Genomic DNA, 7,168 nt, shown 5'->3' on the forward strand with positions numbered 1-7,168 from the left:
GGGGCAACGATTTGCTAAAAGACACAGGGCGAACTGTGGGCAGAGCTCGGACCAGATGTGCAAGTACGAAGTCTCCAACGCGGGCCTCCGCTCTTCTCTTGTTGTCCACCGGTCCCCCCTTCCTCCCCTTCCTCCCCTCAGGGCCCCTTCTACAGACCACCACTGCTCATCACAACCTGCCAACTCTAAGGGGATGGCACTGAGGGCAGAATGTCCTTAAGCTGCAATGGTGACTCTTCCTGTGGCTGGTTGTGCTGCCGGAGAGAGCTGTTGGGTTAACACGGCTGCCCTGAATCTCCCCTGGAGGGAGTGGTGTGGGCGGTGCCCAGAGTTGGTCGAGGAGTCAGCACCCACTGCCCCCTCATCTTGTGGGAGCTCAAAGGAGTAGAAAATGCTCCCCAACCCAGCCTGGGTCTTGAAGACCTGAAATACTACCATCAGAGATCTGCGCCTCCGGGTAAAGCCATGCTAAAATGCTCGCTCCCTGGGAAGACCCGCTTAAGTCCTTCTCAGTCACATATACCTCAGTGTGAATGAGATCCTGACTCCTTCCTGAGTTGGCTTTTAATGATGGGAGTTGGGGATGTAGGAAATGGAGTCCAAGGATTCCGGGCACCAGAGAGGGAAATGCCTTGGTCTGGGGTCACACAGTGTGGGCCAGGCAGAGGTAGAGAGCCTGGGCTCCTTCTGAGGCTACCCTCCAAAGCTACAGTCCTCTGGGCCCCTGTACCACACCCTTCTGTCCTCTGACCACCCCCCCAAGAACGGAGGCAGATTAGATGGATACTGTGGAGAAACTGCTGGGCCAGATGTAAGCTGTGAGTATGTGGAGAACGGAGGAAAATGAAAAATCCCTTCAGACCATTACCGCCCCACCCCACTCTGCCTCTGACTGGTTGCAAATTCCCAGTTCCCAGCTCTGGACTTCTTTCGGGGGCTGTGGGGGAAGGTAAGACATGGGACCACATGCCTTCTTTGTCATTGCCCCCAAGCCTGGCCTTTGCCCCTTTCCTCCCAGCCCAGGGCGGAGTTGTTTTTGTGGTGTTTTTGGCATAGAGGATGAACTCTGGTTGTCATGGCAACTCCAGCAGAGGGAAGGAGGGAGAGGGCCTGAGGGGGGTGAATTTATTCCACTGTGAGCTGGTTCTCCAAGTGAGGATCTGCAGAGGATGGAGAATGAGGGTCCAGAGAAAGGCCTGGCCCAGCAAGGCCCTGTGGGCCCCCATGTCTCCCTGCCCAGCCTGGCTCCAAGCAGGCTTCTGCACCATGCAAGCCTTCTCCACTCTAGGGGAGACGTGGGCCTCCACTGCTGCCACGTGAGGTTCTGGGTCTGGAGAAGGATGCCTTAGTGTGGGTGAAGAAAGGAGAGGGAGAGCCTACCAGAGAAATATCTAGGGGCTGGGGACTTGTGCTGACCCCTTAATCCTGTTGGGGCAGGGCCAGGGAGTCCTCTGGGTGGCCTGAGAACACAAACTCAACTGCTACACGTCTCAGGCCAAGAAGTCAAATAAGAGCACAGGACGAGGGATTTGATAGTTAAACATCTTTCCAAGTAAATAGTCTCCTTTTGCTATTTTTTCTTAAAACATATGTCCCTCCAGTTCAATTTTCCACTTTCGACGTGACACAGTGACAAAGAAATAATTTTCTACTAAAACAACAGCACATGCCCAGTGATAAATGGCAGCTGGCATTTGGAATGGGGGGCAATGGGGAGTGGTGGGGACTGTGGCCAAATGGAGATTTTTTTTCCTGGATGATGGGCACTGCTCCTACCCACTTAAGTTGACCGTTGCCATGTGGACATGCTGGTTCAATTGCTAAGGAGAAGCCATAAATCCAGATCATGTGAAAGTTCCTGAATTTTATCTTTTTCCTTATTATATAGTCCTGTGCCCATCTGGACCCAGGACTTCTCAAGATCACAGAAGAAGGGGTCCCTGCCATCACCTAAATAGTTAAAATGAGCCAATCCTTTAGAAATGATCTCATTTGTCTCATCCTGCTCCAAATAGAGAAACTGGGTCCCAGATAAGGCAGAGACCTGCCTGGCCAAAGGCATTGAATGTGTTAGAGGCAGAGCTGCAGGTACCCAGGGCAGATAAACAGAAAGACAACCCAAGCATGCATGTGCCGCTGGGACCACATGATGGGCACTTTGCGCCATCAAGGTCAGATGGGACTGGGAGGACTTGGGGATGACAACCATTTTAGCTCACATTTATTGGGACAGTCTTGGTGCATGACATGCATATGTTGAAGAAGCCAGGCTGGTGGTCTATTGAAAACACAATTTTATTTTTGTATCCCACAGCCCCTTTGAAAGGCACTATTGGGGAAGTCTTCTCATGCTTTATTAGACGAAAACTCGGGCAGGTCCCATGTCTTTTCTGCCCACTCTTAGGCCACAGAGAAGACATTAATTAAAAGCCTGAAATTGATTTAACAGCACTTTCCCCTGCCTCCCTCAGGTCTGCAGCGGGAAGGAGGGACATAGCTGACTTCTTTGTTCTTCTTGTGCTTCTTCTCTCCTTTAGCCGCTGCCCAGCTTGCTAGCCAGTTTCTGACCCCTCCTGGGTCTGTGAGGGGCAGGAGGGAGGTCGGGGGGAGGGCTGGCAAGGGCAGGAAAAGTCTTGCTGGAGCTGCCACCATCCTGAGCCAGCTTCGCGCTCTCTGAGCCTGGCAGGTGGGTAACGCCGCTCCTCTGCTGCAACACCTGGGTGGGGGCCACTTCTATTCTGTGGTCTGGGGAAGGAGGTCGCACCCATCACGGGTAGTAACACCCGCCCCACAGCCCTAGTCACAGGGGCGCCGCATCGACTGGACCATCCCGAGGAACTTGATCTGTGTCAGATGCCGGATGCCTGGACTACTTACCTGCTGTGTGACCTTGTCAAGGACCTTGGGTAACCCCTCTTGGTCTTCGTTGTCCTCATCTGTAAAATGAAGAGGTTACGTATCTTGTGTAGGCTGCCTTCCTGCTGGCAAGGAGGAGGCAGGCCGTCTCAGGGGCACAGGCAAGAGCGGAAACCTTTTCTCCTGGCTGCCACCTGGGGCCCAAGCAGAAGGGCAGAGCCACTCTCCAGCTGCTCCAGGATATTGAGTTCCTGCCCTCCTCAGAGCCTTTAGAGCCCCTGTTGCCTGCCTGAGACGCCCTCCCAATCCCTGAGGTCTCCCCCGCCCTCCATGCACAGGAAGGGCGGTCAGAATGTCCTTGCTCCCACCCTCACCTGCACTTCCTCCCTGACGCCAACAGCGGGGCAGGAGGAGCAGCTGACTGCTGGTGAGGGTGGGGGAGGCCTGGGGGATGCAAGGAGTGGAGGGGAGTTGACACCTGGTGGGTTTCTGGACCTTCTCCTCCTCCTTGTCCTCCGTCTCCTGACCCCACCCTGTCACCAGCACAAGGCCCTGCTGATGGGGAATGGGCCGTGGAGGAGGGTGAGGACCCCAGAGGACCAAGTTGGTGCTGGGATGTGGGGTGCAGGGGTGCAGGGTGGGGGCCCAGCTGGAGCCTGGTGCTGGTCTTGGGTGGCAGAGAATTTCCTACGGGAGGGAGGGGAGTGGGTGGAGGTCTCCCAGCTGGGAAGGGGATCAGGTCCTGGGGACACTGTGCCTCCTTTCTGCCCCAGGTCTGGCCCCTGCCCTCCCTGGGGTCAGCCCTGCTGGCTGGGGTCAGGGCTGTAGGGGCGGGACAGAGACTGAGTGGTGGGTGGGCTCAACACCTGGAGTCTCCACTCCTCCTTCAGCCCTCAGCACCTGTGTCATTCAGGCTGGGAAGTCACCCCAATTTTCAGATGAGATGGGGCAGGTCAAGTTAACCAGGAAATGTCTAGGAATCCCCCTTGACCCCTTGCCCTGACTCCCAGAGAACAGCCCCATTACCTAGGCTGCCTCGGCCTCCCTGCTAATGCCTCTGGTACAGCCCTTCGCACACTGTGGGGAAACGGTCACTGTGTCCACCGTCTCCTTTGAGGCCCAGAGCCCAGGCCGTGTCCTTTTCACCTCTGGACCCCAGCACCGGGCCTCATACCTGGCACAGAATACGCCTTCGACCAATGTTTGCTGAGTGAATGGCTGACTGTTTCCAGGAGGAACTGGGGGTGGGAAGAGGGGAGGTGAGAGTGAAGGGGTGGGGGTATTGGAGGAAAGGCTGGGTGTGGGTGCCAGTTCTGGCCAGCTGGGTCCATTTCTGTCTCTCAGCAGGAAATATGAGGGTGGGGGTGGAGGTGCTCAAGATAAGATCTTCCGCCCACTGGCTTGGAGGAATGCTGCCATCTGCAAGCTCCAATGAGCAGCGTGCCCTACACTCATCCTGCCCTTGTCTGGGAGGGGAGGGGCGGGGAGACACAGGGAGGTTTGGAGGGACAGCCAGAGGCTGGACCAGGTTGAAGAGGATGGGAGGGGAGAAAGGTGGGGGTGGAGCCCTGAAGAGAAGAAAGACAGCAGGAGAAGAGGAAACTGAGACTGAAGCAGGGATGGAGGGTGGGGGGGGGGTTCCCCCCATCCCTTGGCCTGACAAGCAGAATCTACCTGCTTGTATACCTCCTTTAGGACTGACTTCCTGGTTCACCCATCTGGCCCACCTCCTCTGAAAATGCGTGAGGACCACCAAACTGAGGTCCTGAGTCTGTGGGCTCCCAGGGGGGCCCAATCCAACACCTCGGGAGTGGCCGACCCGAGCCATCCAGGCTCACTCCCTCAATCCTTGCGCTCAGGTGACCTGCTGGTGAAGGAGTGTGTCATGGTGCACATGAGGGACCAGATTGCCTGGGTTCAAATCCCTGCCGGTTGCTCACGAGGCGTCTTTATGGGCCAGTTGCTTAAACAGTCTCTGCCTCAGTTTGCCCATCAGTAAACTGGGCATAATAATGAGGTCATTTCACGATGGTGTTATGAGGTTTGAGTGAGATGATCCACATGAAGCCCCGGTCTGGGACATCATAAAGTCTCTTAAGTATGTGCTATTGTTATTTGGGCCTCTCTGAATGGATGGGGGACCACAGGCAAACATTCAGCTTCTGCACACCTGTGTTCTTATCCACTGAAGTGGGGAGAATGATCCTGGCTCAGACAGCCTTCCAAGGATGGAGAGACAGTCCAAGCGGATAATGGACGGGAACAGCATCAGTTTCCAGTTACTGGCCTCCTCCTTGGCTTTTTAAAGTATCTCTAACCTTCGTCTAATCCTCTGAGGAAGATATTAATGCCCACTGTACAGAGGAGGAGACCGAGGCTTGGGAGGAGGGGTGGTTTGCCCAGGGTCCCATGCCCGGCTGGGGAAGCCAGGAGGCCCCGTGCCAGGGAGGGGTCCTCTCCACTCAGGCTCAGGGGAGGGGTTAGGGCTGTAGAGGGTGGGACAGAAGGAGAAAGTGCTCCTGCATAGTCCCTGTCCAACAACCCTCGTTATTTGTCCCATGTACTGCTCTTTGCTGATTCTGAACAGCGGAGACCAGCTCTTAATGCCACAATCACCTGTCTATTTGAGGAGAAAATTGGACTAAAATGGCCTGGAGCTTTCAGCTTACAGTTCAGGAGAAGGGAGGGCGACGAGCAGCATGATGGGCAGGGAGGACCAGAGCAGCTTCTGCATCCGAGGATGTTTGCGCTGCATCCCAGGCCCAGGTCAATGCCTGGGGAGGGGGTAAATGCCAGGGGTCAGGGGGCCCAGACCCAGGGCTCCCTCTGCAAGATGCAGGCTCCTAATCCCTCCCCCCAAGAAAATTGAGTGCAAAACTCACCCAGGACCACTAGGGTCCAAGAGTTTTTCCCTGAGAAATACGAAAGCAGTTGTTCAGGCCAGGTAAGTGTGCGTGGCAGGAGTGGTCCCTCCAGATGTTGAAGGAAGCCCCACTCTGCACTCTTCCCCTGTATGCCGGCCTTCACTTGCTTGACCTATTGGAAAGACTGGCATAGGAGACCAGAGTCTTGCCCTCGGAAAGCCCCTGGCTGTTGGGGAGACCAGCCTCACCCGCAGGTCAGCCAGAGATGAGCCCAGGCTGAGGTGAAAGCCAGGCTGGGGCGGAGGGCTCAGCCAGCTGGGGCAGGGGGGCTCAGAAAAGGGGGGTTGGTGGGGCCCGAGGCAGTTGGGGAGGCTCCTGTAGGAGGGTGGATAGAACTGGTCCCTGAGGACCTGGACATGGGGATTGAGGAAGAAGAGCCCTCAGGTGGAGGTATTGTCTTGCCCTAGCTGGGGCAGAGTCAGAAATGAACTGAGACAGGACGGGGGAGGTGAAGGAAAACTCCGCCTGGGTAGATCAAGTAAGGTTGGAGTAGAGAGTAAGTCAGGAAAGAGAAAACATAGACCTGGAAGCTGACCACAGAGAGTTTGGCTGAGGGTGTTAGACATGATGCAATGGGAAATAGGGAGCCATTGAGGATTTTAGAGCAAAGGCATGGCTTGGTCAGAGTAGCAGGTGGCGAAATTCACTCTACCCCTGGCTGGAGAGTGGGTGAGAGTAGAGGTCTGGTGACCGTTTGGGAAGATATTGCAACTGGTAAACTGCAATGACGCCCTGGCTTGGGCACTTCCCTGTGGTTGGAAAGGAGGGACTAAATACCTTTCTAGTGTGGACAAGGGATAAGCTGGCGTGGATTAGATCATCTGGAGTGATCTATGCAGAAGAGGCTAATTCTCACCTAGGTTTCTGGTTTGGGCAGTTGAGGGGATGGTGGTGCCCTTTACAAAGACTGAGAACATGGTGATGAGCTTGATTTTGGACGGCTGACTGCAAAGTGTCTGTGAGGCATCAACGTGGGGAAGTCCAGTAGATGGTCGTATAGACAGGGGTGGGGCTCAAGTGAGGGATTTCTCTACCCACCACTGGCCCATAGTTGGTGGATAGAGAATGGTGCTCAACTGGGTGGGTGTGGGGGGATGGTGGGAGTATCAGAGCCCGTGGGTGACATCTCTACCCCTTCCCACAGATGTTGTGCTGGGACCCCGCTCTAAGTGCTGCTGAAGAGTTGCTGCCAAGAGTGAGAAGAGGGTCCGGACCCAAGCTCTGAGAACCACCATCATTTAAGGGGAGGCAGAGGAGGAGTGGCAATGGCTGGGTCAAGGAAGCCGAGGGGCATGGTCGTAGGGGTCCAGTGTTGCAGGGGCTGGGGGGTGGTGTCGTGGCGTGAGGCTGGCAGGAGGTAATGGGGCCTCCGAGTCACAGCATGGCAT

This window comes from Diceros bicornis, chromosome 3 (genome assembly GCF_020826845.1).
Source record: "Diceros bicornis minor isolate mBicDic1 chromosome 3, mDicBic1.mat.cur, whole genome shotgun sequence".
NCBI classification, from domain to species: Eukaryota; Metazoa; Chordata; class Mammalia; order Perissodactyla; family Rhinocerotidae; genus Diceros; species Diceros bicornis.